The sequence below is a fragment of the Lepidothrix coronata genome, unplaced genomic scaffold (assembly GCF_001604755.1).
Source record: "Lepidothrix coronata isolate B3197 unplaced genomic scaffold, Lepidothrix_coronata-1.0 Scaffold130, whole genome shotgun sequence".
NCBI lineage: Eukaryota > Metazoa > Chordata > Aves > Passeriformes > Pipridae > Lepidothrix > Lepidothrix coronata.
In genome coordinates, this window is record NW_016690310.1 from 1,699,397 (window position 1) to 1,718,197 (window position 18,801).

The following is an 18,801-nucleotide window of genomic DNA, read 5'->3' on the forward strand; positions in this document are numbered from 1 at the left end:
AGATGACATTGTTTTGTGTGTGCTGTCAGGTAGTGGAGGTTAGAGATATTTAGGGAAGTATTTCTGGGTAGGTTTTCAATACTCCCCAATATTTATTTCTAAGTAAATATGTGAAAGTGGTTCCAAGGGATGGACTCTGTTCTGTTCTTGTGTTCTTTCTGTGATTATACAAATGCAGAGACACACACAACTAAAGCTCTGTAACTATGAGAAAGCATTTAATGTGTTGACACTGATTAGTACTGTAGCAAGTCTTTCATCAAGTTTGTGAAAGCTGCTAAATTGGGAAAATAGAACAGTACTGTGTTTAACTGCCCAAGCTGAGTACCAGGGACAGGATAAGTCACTTTGAATTGTGATTCCCCCCCCTTCATTCAGTGTTCTAAGATCATTTTGTGAAGTGTTTTAAAATGATGTTGGTTTTTTTGTATTTTTTTTTACTGAGTGAAATTCTGGATGTAGTTTTATAATGTATTTTAAGTAAGGCCTAGATTAAGAGACAATGTCCTGTGGGGTGAAAGCACTGAGTTGCTACAATATGCTTATTAGGCAAGAAAGACATTTATGTCATTTAAGATTAACATGTGAATTAAAGCACAATTGGGAACATTTTTATTGTGGAGACTTCCTATATTTGTTTTTTCTGTACTGTGCTTTACTCAGTGTTGAATTGTGCATATTAGTGTCTCACTTTTTCATGTCTGTCCTCTGCTGCTGTTTTTAGAGGCAAATGATTATGATCTCATTTAGCTTTAGTTCTGGATTTGCAGTGCTAACTGACTTTATTGTAAATAATAAAGGAAGGGAGTCTGTAATCTTAGTTCATTCTTTATCTGGCCAAGGCCATTTTAGGAGTCAGAGCAGATGTAGGGTGTTGACCTTGGCTGGATGCCAGGCACCCTCCAAATCTGCTCTATCACTCCCCTCTGCAACTGGACAGGGGAGAGAAAATATAGCAAAAGGTTCATGAGTTGAGATACGGGCAGGGAGAAATCACTCAGTGATTACTGTCATGGGCAAAACAGAGTCAACCTGGGGATATTAATTGAATTTATTACTAACAAAATCAAAGCAGGACGATGAGAAGTAAAAACAGACCTTAAAGATGCCTTCCCCCTACCCCTCCCTCCTTCCCAGCTTTACCTCCCCACCCCAGCGGTGCAGGGAAACAGGGAATGGGGGTTACAGTCAGTTCTTCACAGGTTGGGGGAGGGTCCTTCTCCTGCTCCTCGTGGGGTCTGTCCCATGGGAGACGGTTCTCCACGAACCTCTCCAGCGTGAGTCCACCCCACAGGCAACAGTTCTCCCCAAACTGCTGTAATGTGGGTCACTTTCCCAGAGGGTCAGTCCTTCAGGCACAGGTTGCTCCAATGTGGGTCCCCCCCACGGGGCCACACATCCTACCAGGAAACCTGCTCCAGTGTGGGCTCCTCTCTTCATGGATCTACAGGTCCCTGCCAGGACCTGCTCCAGCACAAGCTTCCCAGAGGTTCACAACTCTCTTTTGGGCATCTACCTGCTCCAGTGTGGGGCTCCTCCAGGGGCTGCAGGAGGATCTCTGCTCCCCCATGGACCCCCATGGGCTGCAGGGCACGGCTGCCTCACCACGGGCTGCAGGGGAACCTCAGCTCTGGTGCCTGGAGCACCTCCTGCCCCTCCTTCTCCACTGACTGTGGTGCCAGAGGTGGTGTTCTCACATATTTCCACTCCTCTCTTCTCTGGCCACAATTACATCTGTGCAATAACTTTTTTTTTTTCATTCTTAAATATGTTATTACAGACTTGTTACTGTCGTTGCTGACTGGCCCATTCTCAGAGAAGCCACCCTTGTAGTCCCCCCCCACCAAAACCTGGCCGCACAAACCCAATACGGACATGGAGACCACCTCAGGATTTGTTTCCAGTCTTTGATGATACAACAAGTGGCATGATTTTCACTGATTTCCAAATTAATGTCCAGAAGTGCAGCATTAATTTATTAATTTAAAGATATCAATTGTGTTTTCTTCTGATACCTTGACTTCAGGTTTGTGTGTTATAGACATAGAGTACTGAAGTACAACCGTTCCTCCAAGGGCTGCAGTGCCCCAAATATATGAATAATTCTAATTACTATTCCGTGCAGCTTATTGCAACCACACTGGTGAACTGTTGTGGTGAGTTTTCACAGGCTGGTGGTCAAAGCTGTAGGGAAGAAGTCTGAGATGTTTGTCAGAGCATGGATTGAGACCATTGCTGAAAGGTTAATGGTGAAGATGTTATGGATATTCTATTCTTTTTTTCTTGGAGGAATACACCTGTAGTTTAGGAACTTAGGCAGGACTAGTGTAAAAAAGGTAGAACGTATGAAATTTGTATGAACTGAAAGATAAATGTTCATGGGAAGCAATAAACAAAAATTCACTGTATGAAGTGAATAAAACAATTTGAACACTGTAGTTAGGTACATAAAGCTTTTTTTTACCATTCCCACAACAGAAATTGTTTTTGCTAATGCACACAGGAATAACCCTGTGCTTGAATATCACCTCTAAGTGTAAAACTTCCTGGAAGGTGGCTCAGGAAGATTACTTTCTTCAGTAAAGCTCATCAGCCCTTGGGTCAGGAGAAGATTGTCAGATGGGATGGAAGTCTGAGGCTGCCCTGTTGTCTGCTTCCCTTCTTGTTCATATCTGTTATTTGTTAAATGTCAGCAGCTGAATGAATTCCCTTTTACTGACAGAGGTGACTTACTTTACAACTACAGTCTGGCTGTGTGCCAGGTCCCTTGGCTGGAACCAGGAGATACTTAATTTTGATTTTTTTTATCTTGCCATGCAGTAAAACCAATATAGAACTTGGGGCAATGTATGGACAACTGCTGTGTCTAAGATAGAAGTAATAGTTTCTGCCTCAGAGATTCACAAGAAAAACTTCACCAACATTACACTCCCAGAGCAAAGACTGAAAGTTAGTGGTTAGTTTCAAAATTACTTTATCCTACTGGACTAGCTATTCCAGCCTCCAAGATGTGGTCTTTTCAGCACAGCTTTGCTTTGGTTAGTCCTTCCCATGTGTGAGTAGTCACTCACACATGCCTTGCTGCATCCCACTGCTCCAGGATCGCCTTTCAGGCTCTGGCAGGGGAGCACCTGTTTCACCTGGCAGGATGTTTGCTGAACATGGAGCCACATTAGAAGACCTCTTTCCAGGGTTTCACTGCTGAGGATTCCCTAGTTTAGGACATAAGAAAAGTTTGTGAGTATGTTCTTTGGCATGTGGTTTTTCATAGGGATGGTTTTGCCTGCTGCCTTTGACAGCAATGTATTGGGGCTTGGAGCTTCCATAAAGGTTCCCTGTGGATCATTTTCTGTCTTGTAAGATGTATTTTCTACAATGGCTGTAATGGAGCTGTTCAAACTGAGAGTGTTCTTTTGTGAGTCCCAGCAAGTTTACATTTTTTAAGGTAGAGGAATGGTAATTTTTCCCCAGCCTGGACAGTTATATGTCCAAGGGTAGTGAAAATATGGATTGTTCGCCTAAACAAGATTCCTTTTCTGTGAATTAAACTATTTGAAACAGAAAGCTTTATGAGTTTTGAGCATTTTTTCTGTTGCATTGAGGTGAAAAGAGGAAATGAAGAAGTGGGGTGATTTGAAGACACGCACAAGAGAAAGGGAAACTATTATTTTTAATTAGATATTTGATCAGTGGTGTTAGCTCTCTTACAGTAAGTGACACACTGTTTGTTACAGAGTTTCTGGGGAGTGATGTCATGATTTAATTTATCCTAGAGAAAACATAGATTCTTTTCCCTGGAGAGTTTGCAATTTCAGTCCGATGCAATTTCAGTCCAACACATCGCAGCGAAGCTGGTATCCTGATTTTTTAATAATATTGATAGTAACAGCGAAAACTCAGATTTCTGTGAGAAGCAGCTCTACAAGCAAAGAAATGCATTAAATTCTGTTGCAAATTATGTGACAGTGTGGTAGAAATAAAGTGCCAATCGAGAGATGTGGGTTGCCTTTGGGCAAGCAAATCTGTTCCTAATTCAGAAAAGCATAGAAACCTATAATTAAGTGTAGTCAACTGAGCAGTCCTATTGGGCAAGGACTTCGATTATTAAAGTATTTCAGCGAGATTTTTGATTGATCAGTTCCATTGTTTGTATGTTTTAGTTTCATTCTCTGTGAAATGGGGATGAGAAAATAAAAAATGCGGCGATGGATGGATGGATGGAATTGCAATTCTGCAAACAGTCTGATTGTTAAGATCCCTGACATTGTGGGGACTTTATAATTTATTAATTTGTCAACACTAGAGTGGGGAAAAATGTCTTTGTGGGTTGTTCTGGCATGAAGGGACAAAGGAGGGTGAGTGGAGGTTCTTGGCTAGAGTACTCTTGGGGAATGGGGCACCAAAGATCCTGGTGTCTGACCCACATCTCCTCACCTCCAACCAGGAGTCCAAAGAATTGAAGGAAACAGTTTGGGGGGTGGGTGGGAAATAAACCTAAAAAAAGTATTGAAAATGTTAATTGTTCACCTAATATATTACAGTAACATCTTACAAACGTTGAATGAAACACATCTGTAAATGTCTCACATCTGTAAATTTGTATCTTACAAACATGAAAAAATGAACAGGATCAGAATCCCAGAACGGTGTTTTAGTGTAAATTTTAGTACATCAAGAAACAGGGAGCTATGGCTCCCTTGATAGTGCTCCATCCTGTTCTGTTTCAGATAGCAGGGAAGCAGGGCTTGTTTTGACCCTGACTTGGCAGGATCTTGAGTTCAGTGGTAGAGAAAAATTCTCATGGTAAATAAGGCAAGAGGAGGTGCTTCAGTGGCCATCCTATTTTTAGGTAGACTGAGCCCAATTTTTAGCCTAGCTGTTAAATTATGTGATTAATAACCAGTCTAACTTTTGTTCTATGCTCAGTTCTCATTGGGGAAGTAAAATTGTATTCCTTTTACTACCTGTCAGCTATGCCTCTTTCTTTTTAATTCTTCTCACAACATCTCTTTTGTGCTAACAGAGACTTAAAGCCTTTACTTATAAAACAGTTCCCCTCCAGAAGTTTATTAAGGCTTTGCTGTTTCCTTTCCTAGCAATCTGGCAGTATTTTTCAACTTGGCCTTTAAATTAGGAATGGTCTTTTTACTATGTATGCTATGTTTAGCACTCAGTAAAAGAAACCACTAAGTACTGTTAAAAGTCTAAAGATGTATAGTCCTTTCTTCCTTGACCGTTTTTTGACTTGCATTAAACAACCAGTAGATTTGTAAGAGAAACACCTGGCCTGGAGCTCCTGCAGCACAGGGTTCAGTCATGCTCCTTATTCCCACTTTGTACAAGTGTCTGCTGAGTTTTTTTCTGTGCAGCCATGGCTCCAACAGGAAAGGCGAAAGAATAACAAGTATCTTAAAGCACAGAGAAAAGCAATGTTTTTGTGAGAAAGAGAGTGAAACTTGTTGAGTTCCTGAAACAAAAGGACTGTCCTGCTTCAGGCCAAAGAGAGATCAAAGCCGCAGTGCTAAGGCAGGTAGAGGTGCCTCCCAGAAGACTCTCTTGAGTTTCTAGATGAAGTGCAACCCTCTCTGTTGGTGTTTTCTTTCAATGTTTTATGAATCCTGACTTTTTTTCCTCACTTAGAGAGTAGAAGTGTTTCCAGACCTCACTCCAGGAGTCTGAGTCCTAGAAGTCAGGTTTTGCAGTGCCAAACTGAAGGGAGTTTTGATTGCTGGCAAGCTTTGAGATTGGTGGATAAGGACAACTGCGTAAGTTGATCTTGTCATCAAGAGTGGGCACATACCCTTTATATCAGGAACTCTGGCTCTGCTTCTGGTAGGACAGTCTTCAGGATACACTTGCGATGTGCTTGGGGAAGGAGCTCAGCACTGAGCTGTGCTCAGTAAATTCACAGGCCAGGTGAGGAGGCTGCTGCGTTTGTTCATCCGTGCGTGAACATCATCTCACCCGAATCTCACTGACCTGTGCGCTGTGGCTGAGGTTTTAATCCACTTCAAGTGTTAAACTCAGTTGTGCCAACATAATGTGTAAGGTGTGTGAGCTGCAGAGCTTCAAAAAGAGCCAGAACTGAGTGAGAGGGAGCAGATAACGGCTCAGGGAAGAAACATATGATTACTCTTCTGGGGGTGGGTGGTGGGAGGTCTGCAGTGAGTAGGAGAGATAAACTTTAATTTTAGACTTCAGGCTTTAGTCCTTCTTTACATGAGATAATGACACAAGAGTCATTGCTTTCTGTGGGATCTCTCCTGCTATGTTTATAGCAAATATTAAGTATCAGCAATGTCGTTTTTACAGAACAGAAATCTTACAGTAGCGAAAAAATTAGGAAGGCACAACATGAGTTGCTGGAAATCTTAGTTCTGCCTTCTGTGGTTGTAGAAGAGAGTAGCTCTAGTATCTTCTCCATGCCCGGTGGTATCTGAATATTCCATCTTGCTGGGATGCTGGAGTTTTTGGGGCACACCTCTTGAGGCTGTCGGTGCCCCACTGCTCCCTATTCTTTGGGACAGTTCCTTCTGAAATGTCCTTTCCCTGAGGTGCTGCCAGCCAGGCTGTTCCCTGAGGTGGGGCTGTGGAAAGTGGCCAGAACCAGCAGCACCTCCCCTGACAGAGGTGCCCTGCATCTCACCACAATACACAGGTTTATCTTTGTGGAAACTCTGCAAGCTCATTGAACTAGTGAGCTTTTATTTTATATTTTAATGGTCAGAGGGTGGTATTTTGCCTGTGCTGTGTCATGCTGTGTAGGCCTGCTCTGGTTCCCATATGGGCAGGTGAATTTGGGGTTTTGCCCCATGATGCCTGTGGGATGCCTATCCCGGGTTTCTGGGTGCTCATGAGGAAGAGGCAGCTGCTGTCAGATAGAACCCTTTGTATGTGTTGGTAAAAACAGCATCAACATCTGAGATGTGGGTCAGCCTCTCGCCCGTCGTGTTGCAACATTCAGGTGTTGCTGCTTCCTCGGTCCTAAGTTTTGTCCGTTCTCCTCTTTCCACTGAGATCCCACTCTCACCAGGGCATGGTAGAATTGGTGGTTTACTAAAACCTGATCTGCTTTCAGGGCTTAGTGGCTCCAAAGGCAGCCACAGGGCAGCTCTGCTCACCTCAGTGTTGGCAGCACGGAGATGGCAGGGGCCAGGCCAGTGTGTGATTGTGCTTGCAATGGAAATTTGTGGGATTGTGAGAGATAGGGCCCATCCCATCCCTTGGAGAGCGGGGTGCTCATCTGCCCTCTGTGCTCATCCCTTGAATGTCCCCCTTCTTTTCCAAGCTCCAGGCTGGCCCTTAGGAGGTGTGGCAGCTGCCCACCATCCTAGAGTGTTGCCAGAGAGTTCCCTCAGAGCTGTTAGCCCTTTGTCAGCACTCCTAAAATAAAAGTTTAAATAGGATCCCAACAGCTGCACCCAGGAGGATGGAGGAAACTGACTTCCCTGCCAGAGGTGGTTTCTGAGCTTGTGTCCATCAGCAGGTCTTGATGTCTTTTTGGGATCTGGAGTGCTTGTCCTGATTTCCCCCCATCATTCCCAGACCTCTATAGAAGCTGGAAATGAGAGGGAAATAAAGCTGGAAGTTTAGGGGCAAGGACTGAGTGTGTGACAATGATGAGTGGTCTCCCCTGGGAGCCAGGCAGTGACTTGGGCTGATGCTGGGCAAGGGTGTGGAAGCAGCTGGATGAGATGAACTGTGACAGGCAGGGCAAGAAAATGGCCTCAGACGGGCATGTGGAGGGGAGAGGAGAGAAAAAGCTGTGTTGAGGAGCTGGAGGCCAAGAAGGAGACAGGTGATGGCCAGACAGGGAAGCTGTGACAGGGATGGTACAAGGACTGACCTGGGGGGGAGTGAGGTGCAGGGATGGAGAGCACAGTAAGGGGAGCTGTGGACAGCAGCTGGGAGAAGGAGCATGAAGAGAGAGGCAAAGGGCTGTGGCCTGGGTGGAAAACCCAAGGCCTGCAGTCTTGGACTAGGAGAGTAGGACTGGGTAAAGGTTTGCTTATGGTAGAGGCAGCACCAGGGCAGCATGATAGGGAAAAGCACAGAAAGTTCAGATTTGGTATTGCCGTGAAGTACCCGTGGTATGTGCTAATATTTAACAAATGTTTTTGGAGGATGAAACTTGGATAATGTGTTTTTGGTTTTTTTTTTTATTAGCCATTTAGAACCTTCATTTTGCTGTGTTTTGGTTGTTCACCTGTAAAGTTGAGGTACTAATGCCCTTTCCTCCAACAATCACGGTGTGAAGAATTCATTAATACTTGTAGAGGACTCGAATACTATGCTGCAATAATTAACTTGATCATGGTGTGTTCTGCCTTCAGAGAAGGATTTGACTACGGCAGATTTACTGTTCAAGGTGAGCCTTGAACAATAAAAATAAAGCAAAACTTAAGATCCTTGTTTGTTAAATAGTTTTGTTATTCTCTTTGTGCACTGATTGTGAGAAAGGAGCCCTCTGGAAAGAGGTGTGTGATGCTGTAATTAAGAAAGGTTTTGGAATATGCATCCCCAGAGGATTGAGTCCCTGTGATACTTGAATTCTAACAAGTGCCTAACTTATAAATTATATATATTTTTAATATAGCTAATGTTTTAATGTGTTTTGTATACACAATGTAATTTTCTTTTGCAATGAAAAAGTCTTCAGTGTGGGTTTTTTTTCTTTGCAAAACTGACCACTTTCAGAACAGAGAAATGATCTGAAATTAAATACAATGAAGTAGGAGGGGATGAATGAGGTGAATCATCTTCAATGGAGAAAATTAAAGATCACCTGAGACGTAATTATTAAACAATGCTTTGAGGCTTTGAAGATACATAAACTAATGTTAACTTTGTCAGTTCCCAGAGGTAGTTTTTAAGATACTCATATATACCCATCCTATCTTGGCTGTTTCTTGTTTAATGTTTCAATTATGTTAGAAACCTGTTTAGGAGTAAAATTTATCCAGCATATTAATATGAAGGTATTACTTGTAAATAATTGCAGAGTTTCTTGCTCTATAATCTCTTGTTTAAAACACCCCTACCCCTCCTTCCAAGTAAGTGTAGACTAAAATAGAACCATAGTCACATTAAACAACAGTGACCAATTTCTACTTTCCTTCTTTTTTTCCCCCATCCTGAATGCTGTCATGCTGCCTTCTCTTACTTGACATTTTTTGGATTTCCCATCATGTCTGTAATGATTAGGAAAGAATTCTGAGCACACATTGCCTTTGTCCTTGACAGTTATTTTTGCTTTCCTGGGAGACAATAATTGTGCTACTTGTCTATCTCCATTTGCCATGAGTGTAAGTACAGAGGGGAAGTGGGATAAGCACTTCAGTACTTTTGTAGTATGGTAAAAGCCTTGAATGCTTCTGGCAGCCTGTTGACAAAGTCCTGTCGTGAAGAGAAGCAGAAAGGAAAGCAGAAATAAAATTCTCTGCTCTTCAGTGGGCTGAGAGGGGCGTGTAGGAATTAGTTTCTGATACTGCTGGTGGGTGTTGTGTTCCACACCATGTGAGCATCTAGGTCCTTACAATGAATGTAGTTCAACTTAGATCAAAGTAAGAATAACAGTCTGAGTTTCTTGTATCTTCATCAAAACAGAAATACAACAAAAATGGTCTTTTCCTGCAAAGATTTTGGCAAACAGATACTCTTAAGTCATTTCATACTGTAAGTAATCAGGTTTTATTAACTACTTCTTTAGTAAACAAGTATTAAACTAGAGTAAGAATATTGTTCTATAACAAAGTCAGTACCTGAGTTGTGCTGCCTTGAGGCAAATCCCTCCGAGCGTCCCTGGGTAGAGAATCCTGCTCAAGCTCAGGGCAAGTCCCTGCACCTGATACTGCAGGTCTGGGTTAAAAGAGAGCAGAATTGGAGCATTAGTGGGCACTGCTGAGTTAAAACTGCTTAAACAACAGGAGAAGGGAAAAGCAATGCTAAACAATTGGGCTCTCACTGTAGGCAGTGGAAGAGGATGGTCCATTATGGTGCATTTTGACCCCAAGAGCAATCTCTTAATTCTTAAACCAATTTTAGTAGAAATACATTAATATCCACTTGAGAAGAGCATTTACACTTGGCCTACTTAATGACATTACTTCTAAACAGAGCAAATCTTTTGCCTAAAAGGAAGTAATTTGAAATTACTATCACGCAAATTTAAACACATGAAATGATTTTTTTTTAAAGATTTTGTACCTTTAAAAAGTACACATAGGCAGGTATAACCAGACCTAATGCAAGAGGCAGGGATGGACCATTTCCTGTGGTGAAACCCCTGCTGTCTTGAACTATCTGTCAAGAATAAAAATTAGATGCTACTTGAGACCTCAACCTATTTCTTCTATGCCAAACTCTAGATTAGTCCTACCACCTGCAGTGTGGGTGTAGAAATGAAAAAAGGGGGACATTTTTTCTCTTATTTTTCATTTTCGCCACATAAGTGGTATGAAGAATTCATGTCATACTGTGCTGGTTTATGTCATGTGATTGCCCTGCCTTTTATGGCCTTTTCAGTGATAACAGTACAGAACATTACATTTTCTCTTTTTTAAATGGAATGGACAAAAAAATTGGTTTTGGCACCTGATGTCCACTATAACATTGAGCAAAATCCTTAGTTGTGTAGGCTGCATACCTGCTAAACCAGCAAAGTTCTGTAATTCTGACAACAGGGATCTGTGAATCAGTATTTTGGAGCAATAAGTACTATAGCTCAGAACTGCTTTTACTTCTTAAAAATGTCTCATTGCAGTTTTTCTGTCCTTCATCCTACGTCCTTTGTGGTAACATTTCTTACAGAGTTACAGCTGAGTTTGCTGTGGGTCCCCTGTGCTATAAATAGGAAAAATAGTATAGGATCACTACAGCTGCAGGGATTATTTTAGAGAGTCTGTCTTTCCCTTGCACATGTGGGTCACTCCTCCCTCTGAAGCTGTGAGTTTTCCATTTGGCATCAGTGGGATGCTTACTTCTTCACTTACTTCTAAAACAGTTAAATTTGTGTTGTAAAGCTTATTTCTGTGTTGTGTAGCCTCCTTCTTTTACTTGTTCTTTTAATTTTTAAAAAATCTTTTGTAAACTGGAACAGAGCAAAGATATTCTGAGAGCAAAACATGTATAAAACTGGATCTTGTAGTTTAAATACTCATTGCTTCTATGATGAAAGACTGTCTACAGATGGCATTCAGACTTGCCTCTGCTTCTCTCTCTCCACTTCAGCTCATTGTGAATAACAATGTTGAAATTTTAAAGCCTCTTCTTGGGGACTGGGGAAAATAACAAAGCCAAGATGTGTGGGAGGAGAGTGGGGCTTGTGTGTTTATGTGTCGTGATTTTTCTTGGTCTGTGGAGGTCTCTACGGATGTTCATCGTGTTGTTTGGAAAATAAAGTAGCACAGCCTTAAAGCATGATATTTATAGAATAATTTGGTAAATGCTGGTGATTTGGAAACCATGTACTGCACTTACCCCAAGTCTTCCTTTTAAGGGAGTCTGCTACCAAGTTGTGGTAGGAGGACTCCGCAGTATTAGTTACAGTAATCTTGTTGGGAAAGTGGGCAAAGTAATTTAGGTTTACTTCACTGTAACTAATTATGAAGCCAGAAAAAAATAATCTCTCTTTTATAATACTATTGCCCACATATTTAAGTCATGCCCTCTGCTTTAGCTTTTTTTCTCTGATGCTGGCACTGCTTTTAATGTTTTTTGATGTCTTGCGAGTACCAGCTTTCAGGTGGGATATTTCTAGCTTCATGCCATCCTAATCGTTTCAAAATGCAACCATTAAAAAAAAAGTAAACATTATTGCTGTAACAGCAAGAAATGCAAAAAAGGGGGGGGACACATGTGGCAGTTCTATTTAAATAAAAGCTTATTTTCAGAAACAAAGGCTTATGGAGAAAAGGGGAGCTCTTAGTACCCGAAGCACGTTTGCTGTTACGGATGAACCCACAGCAATGGATGCTATCAAAGTTGTCATATTTTATTCATGAGTTGTGGTATGCTTGGGCGAAATAAGAAAAGCAATGCTCCAAATCATAATTATGGTGTAAAAAAATAAAAGTTATTATTGTGACACTTTAAAAAAATTCTTAAGTATCTCAAATAATTAATATAAAACTTGTGGATAGTGACTAATGTTAGCTGTATTTATGGGTCTTTGTTGGGGGGTGTTGAGAAACACTTTACCAATAGCATTTATACTTATTTTGGGAGAAAATATAAATGTGTGCTTATGTGTGTTCCAAGAAACAAAGACAACTGGAATATTGAATATAAACATAAAGAGGTTGACAGCAGAAATTATACTTCAATAGAGAAGGGCTCTGACAAATGTATTATGCCTCATGCTATTATCATGCAGTTAATAAATAAAACAGACACCCAGGATTTAATTTGCTTTAGCAATAACATGGAAGTGATTTTTCTCCTCAGGGAAAGAAAACAGAAGGGAGAATTAGTTCATGAAACATGTATTGTTTAATGCTTATATAAATCATATAGAGAGAATTAAAAAAAAAAGGATTTTAGTAATACATGAACTAAATGCTTTAAAAGTAATTAAAAAATTATTTAGACTGTCAAGTCATTGGGAGTTTTTGAACCAAGAGAGCACTTCAGCATATTCTTACTTTGGACTTTATGGATAATTTCATTGCCTTTAGTTGGATTATTCATGTGATGAAATGACTGGAAATTAAAACCTTTGTGTAGGTGTAGCCAGCTCTGTGAGCTGCATTAGGCATAGTAACCTCTCTCTGCAAGTGAAGAAAGTGAGTCAGAGATTTCTGTTTTGCTGAAACTTCCCTGTTAATGAACTATTTAAATAGTATTTTGATTTACACACTGAAGAATCCAGGTTTTCACCAGGGAGGCAGATTCTGATTTCTATGTCCTTGCTGAAGTTGGACTGGGATTTTCAACAGAGTCAAAGTAATTTAGGAATTCAGCTTCTCTCCTGCTTCAGTGGGATCTGGTACTTAAAATTTCTTTGAAATGGATTACTTGTTTACTCTATCTGTCATATTAATGTTGAGCTTAGGATTTCTATATCACTTTAGAAGTACTTGCGATTAATATTTATTTTTAATACTGTTGCTATAAAGTATGAGCAGTATTATTACCTGGAAGAAGGAAGAATGCTAAATGAGAAATCAGAATTATTACATATTGCCTAAGAATATAAATGGATCAGTCTCTCTGCATGCTCTGTTGAAAAAGCTTATATTTTATTTCTAGATTACAAACAGACTTAGAGTTACAGTGGGAGGAAACAAGTCCAAACTTACACTTAATGGTAAAGCGTAGCTTCTGTGTCTGATTTTTTGTTCTAAGTAACCTTCTGCTACCATCTCAAGTCTCCTTTAAACAAATGCAGCTGAAGAACATGTTTTGTCAAACTCAGTATATAATTTTTGAAAGCAATTTCTAATTTTTTTTTTTGTGTCTGTGACATAGAGCATACCTGAAAATGTTTTGTAGAAGGGGAGGAAAGAAACTGTTTCGCTTGCTTTTGCATGGAGCCGTATTTTTGAGGGGCTCATTATTCCCTCTGACATTAACACTTAATATACCCTTGAAATAGATCCCTGAAGTGGACAGTACTCCTGAAAAACAGATAATACATTGGGAATGATTCTTAGAAATGCTTTTTCCCAATGTTGTGTACGTTGCCACTGGCCCTATTCAAAGCGTTGCTGGTGTAGTCCATGTTCTTTCTGTTAAAATGTTTTTATTTTCCAAATCTGCAAACAGCAGTCTTCATAGGCACAGTGATGTGATACCTTATCTAATGTAGGTAAACAGTGGAAAAGATGATATAATCAGTGACTCCTGAACTAATTAACTAACAACACATGTAATTTGATTAACTCACATGATTTAAGAGCAGATTATGTGCTTTTAGTGATAGTGAACTCCTGGAGCATTTCAACGAAGCATTTAATTTAAGGGATCAGCCACTTGTAAATAGTCTTGATTTCAGTATGAATCCTTTGAGGAAACAACAGAGCCTACTTGAGAAGATGAGCTCAGCTGCTGCTTAAAATATTTGGAAAAAGTTCAAGTGGCTTCCTTCAGTAACAGGTGATGTGCAGCCTTAGCAAGGCAATCACCAGGAAGGTTGTTCCAAAGCCATTTGGCTTACTGCAGTTTTCTGACTTTGCTCCATAATGGCCAAATGGTTTGATTGGCAGAGTCAGTCGCTGTGCTGTGCATGTACCCAGGGCTGCTGCTCATCCTTCTGCTGCTGGAGGGATCACTCCAGCGCTTTCCTTGGTCATTTTGTCCAGGTGGGTGGAAAACACAAGAAAGGACCCTGGAGGTGGGAAACCTGTATGAATTTTTTTGATATAGGCTTTCTGCCACCATGGTTTCTCTGCCACTTCAGGCACCTTTTGCTGGCTGGAGAAGCAGAGGTGGCCGCCTTCTCTCTTGGCATGTATTCATTTCCAAGTCTTGTGCTGTGTCTGCTGCTCTGTTTGTTCCAGAGTTCTCAATTTCCAGAATTCAGTTTGAAATGCTGATAAAGCAAACAAAGGACTTAGACTCTCTGACAACTACTTAATTAGCATGAGTATGGTCACTCTAGCTGGTGCTCAAGTCAAGCCAATTTTCAAGAAGTGAAGAGTCTGACATTAGCTAAATTATTGGTTGAGGAGAAACTGTGATTTGATAAGTGTTCTGCTTGATTTCTTTAGTGGCTTAAAGTTCTCCTGCCCCAGCATCTGGAGTTTTAGGATTGGGTTTGTATTAGCTTCTTGAAAGGATTAAAATATATATATATATATATTACAAAATATGAATACATAGTATTTTAAATGCTAGATTAATTTTTTTGGGAGAGACCTATTTGGAAACGAGTTTCTAAACGTGTATCAAAATGACAGCAATATATAAGCATGTATAGCCCGGGTAGTTTTGCATCATGCAAAAGGAGAATTTCCATTGAATTACACTTCTGTAGTGGAACTGCTTTTGCTGTATAGTCATGGGAACTTACCTTTGTGACATTAGCTGTTCACCCTGGTAATTGCTCCATCCTCTAATTTAATGAAAACCCATTAAACCGAAACAATAATTAAAATGAGACATCATCTCTGTAGGAGGCTTGCATATTAAAATCACCAAGCATTTCACTGCAGACGGATCTTATTCCTGAGAAACAGTGTTTGGAGCAACATGTAAAAAGTGATTTACTATGAATAATCATAATTTAGAAAGCTGTGCTGTTGAACATGATTTCATACTGTTTATTACTGACTCTGAGTGGATCTAGCAAGGCAAAAACATTTACAGTGTCTTTTCATGCCGGTGAGAATACATAGAAGCAGTGATGTGCTTGAGAGAAAACATCACGCCCTCTTTGGTCCTGCCTGGTAGCATAGTTTTTAAGAGAAGGGTGAGCTGTTTTCTGACCCCTCTCTCTGGGTTACTGGCAGGGAGGACAGGTGGTCCTGGTCCCAGCTGTTCCAGTGCAGGGGCCCCAGAGAGCAACACAGTGCCAGCCCAGCATCTTAACATAAATTTACATTTATTTTCCCTTGGCAGTACCCCACAACTTGCTAAAACCCATCCTGGTGTGGAAGCAGTGTAGGCAAGTGGATCTCTGCAGCACAGTGGGCTGTCTCAAGCCTTAGTGCTGATTGAGCTCCCAAAGTGCTCTGAGGGATATTCATGGCTCTGTGCCCATTCCTGGGACAGGAGCATGTTACAAAGTCTTTTATTTTGTTTGCATATAAGGAGAAATTTATGTGAATTTTGTCCCCACAGCTTAAAATAAAAAACTAGTGGTGTCTGTAGGTAACTACATTTTGCCCTTGCTAGGTGGGGAGGGACACTGAAGCATTTCACTGCCAAACAGGGAAATGATTCTTTTTGGAGAAGATCCCCATTGTTAGTGTTAGCATCCTTTTGGGGACTTTTGGATCTGTTAGTGACTTGTGTGGACTGAGGTGTGCTCTTAGAAGAGTAGGAAAGAGTGGGAGTTGTCACCTGTCACCAGTAGTGTTTTGGGCTGGTTTTTTTTTTTTTTAACCAGTTCTTCTGAAGATGTTTTGTGGGACCAATGTGCAGAAAAGGAGTTGTCACCTGTCACCAGTAGTGTTTTTGGGGCGGTTTTTTTTTTTTTAACCAGTTCTTCTGAAGATGTTTTGTGGGACCAATGTGCAGAAAAGGAGGCAATGCACTGGATCTCACTTGAACTCAGACTTTGAGGAAGCACCTGCCTGCAGTGAACAAGAAGGCTTTTGCGATTCTGTTTCGTGTTAGGAACTGTCTACACTCAGAGTTGCTAGTGTTGGATCCTCCTCCTAATCTTGGTTTCATTTTTGAAAAGCTGATGACTTAAAAAAAGTGGGGCTCTGGCATGATTTTGTTTGTTTGTTTGTTTGTTTTGCTTTTTAAGTATAGATTTTGGTTTTATTGGATTTTGCCCATAGCAAGGTAAAAGCCAATTTGATGTAATATTCAATTCTTTAATTGCTGTAGCTTAAATCCAGATTGTCTGTTGTTGCAGAGTTAATTTCTACTTGCTTGTCCAGAGTGACTGTTCAAAGGCTCTCCTGAAAGCATGTTGAAGCAAATAGCTTTAAGATGATTGAAGTTACCAATAAAGCAATGTGTTCTGCAGTATATTTTCTGCCAAAGGAAGTAAAAAGTATTCAAGCAGGCTAGTGAATGATAAAAATGTATCTGTAGCTTTAGAAAATGAGTTGATTCTGAATGAAATTTTAGTATTTTTCCTCTAATGGGGGCATCTATTATAGAAAAATTATTTCCTGGATGGACTGGGATTCAGCTTTTAACAACTGGTACATGTCTTTCATTGCTTAAAATTCCAGCCCAAATGGTCATGTATTTCCCTTTGTACCACTGTTGTCAAAGTAAGTTTGGCAAGACCTTTGCCTTCTTTCCTTTTCTTTCTCCAGCTCATTTTGCCTGCTGCGTGGTGGCAGTTTTCTTACAGTTTCTAACAGAGCTGACTCCCATCTTCTCCCACTTTCTTATTAGGGTTACAAACTGCAGAAGCCTGAGGTTTTAATTTTTAGTTGCTGGAGCTGGTGATGGATAGTGCATTGAATCCCCACAGGAAGATGTGACTTGAGGGCCTAAATCAGGTTGGGTAAGGCATGATGCTAATCCTGAGTTATTATACCTAATTCCATTTGGATGGAGGGTTAGTGTGTACCAAAATACCCCATACGTATGAAGTGTACAGGTAAAGCTTGACCTGACCTTGTTGGCCCCAGAGCAGCGTTGCCTTTCATTTGGACTGGTTTAATGATGAAGTTAAAACACACCTATGATGAAATAAAAATTTGAGACTTATTTTGAAGGTGCTGATAGTGGGTATTGTGAGCGGTCGCAGTTGTGGGTAAAATTTCTTCGGGTGGCCGGGGCTGTAAGAGCTGCAGCTGGGCAGGGGGCCGAGCTCTTCTCTGCAGAGTCTGGTCAGGGTTGTGCTGTGGGCGTAGCCCTGGGAGCTGCTTCCTCTTGTAGCTCTTTTTGGCTTGGTAGGGCTGTGCTAGTCAGGGGCTGAATGAGCTCACCTGGGACAAGGCATCCAGGAGAAGGCATCCCTGGGGGTGGGGGAGATGGTGCCAGGCAAGGAAATGTGGGATGGTAGTGACTAAAAGGATATGGTAGGTTGTTCTGGCAAACTGCACTGTTGGTTTGCATTTGGCACTTCTTCCTTAGACATTCAGGAAGGGTGTTGAGGGGCTGGAGCAGGTCCAGAGAAGAGCAACGAGGCTGGTGAAGGGACTTGAGCACAAGTCCTACGAGGAGAGGCTGAGGGGGCTGGGGTTGTTCAGCCTGGAGAAGAGGAGGCTCAGGGGAGACCTCCTCACTCTCTACAACTCCCTGCCAGGAAGGTGTAGCCAGGTGGGGGTTGGTCTCTTCTCCCAGGCAGTGATCAGTGAGACAAGAGGTCTTAAGCTCTGCCAGGGGAGGTTTAGGTTGGATATTAGGAAGAAATTTTTTACAGAGAGAGTGATCAGACATTGCAATGGGCTGCCCAGGGAGGGGGTGGATTCACCTTGCCTGAAGGTTTCTAAAATGCAACTGGATGTGGCACTTAGTGCCATGGTCTCGGAACCACGGTGGGGTTGGATCAAGGATTGGACTTGATGATCTTGGAGGTCTTTTCCAACCTGATTGATTCTATTCTATGCATCTTAAAAAAAAGGAATTTAAATCAAGCAACAAATACGCTCTTTCTGACATAGGTGTGTCTTGTGCTTTTCTGTTTTGCTGAAGGTAGAAAGTTGCTTCTGCTTGATGCTCTGAGATGATTTGTGTCTCTTGGACTTTCAAATAACTGAGTATACTTGCTTTCTTTCCTTGTTTAATTTTAGAAACACTCTGGTATGTCTTAAAAAACTCACCAGACAGTCAGTATTTCAAATTAGGAAAATATAATCACATAGAAGGACATATGAAAGTCATATCTGTGTTTATTTATTTTGCTGAGATTGCATTATCATTCAAGCATGAAGCGATGTTTCAGTGAAGATTGCTGTATAAACCTATATTGTTCTATATAATGTAGGAAATACGACATTTCATTACAAGCAGACAGTTATTTTTATCGAGAGCATAAAAAGTATTTTACCTTTCAGGCACCTGTGGTGAGGGGGTGTATGTATTCTCAATTTTTCTTTTTCTTTTTTTTTTTTTTTGAAGTGTGAAAATCAACCTGAAAATAGAAAGCTCTTATTCTAAATGGATCGTACTCCCAGTCCATTTGTATGGTATTTTCTGCAGAAATCAAGCAAAACACAAAGAGATGAT

The 18,801-nt window shown here is 41.0% G+C and overlaps 1 protein-coding gene across 4 annotated transcripts in view; it reads left to right on the forward strand.

Annotated features, from left to right (window-relative positions):
- The window catches only part of NELL1 (neural EGFL like 1), a 282,212-nt gene that overhangs the window by 4,309 nt on the left and 259,102 nt on the right, over positions 1–18,801 (forward strand). The window lies entirely within an intron of this gene.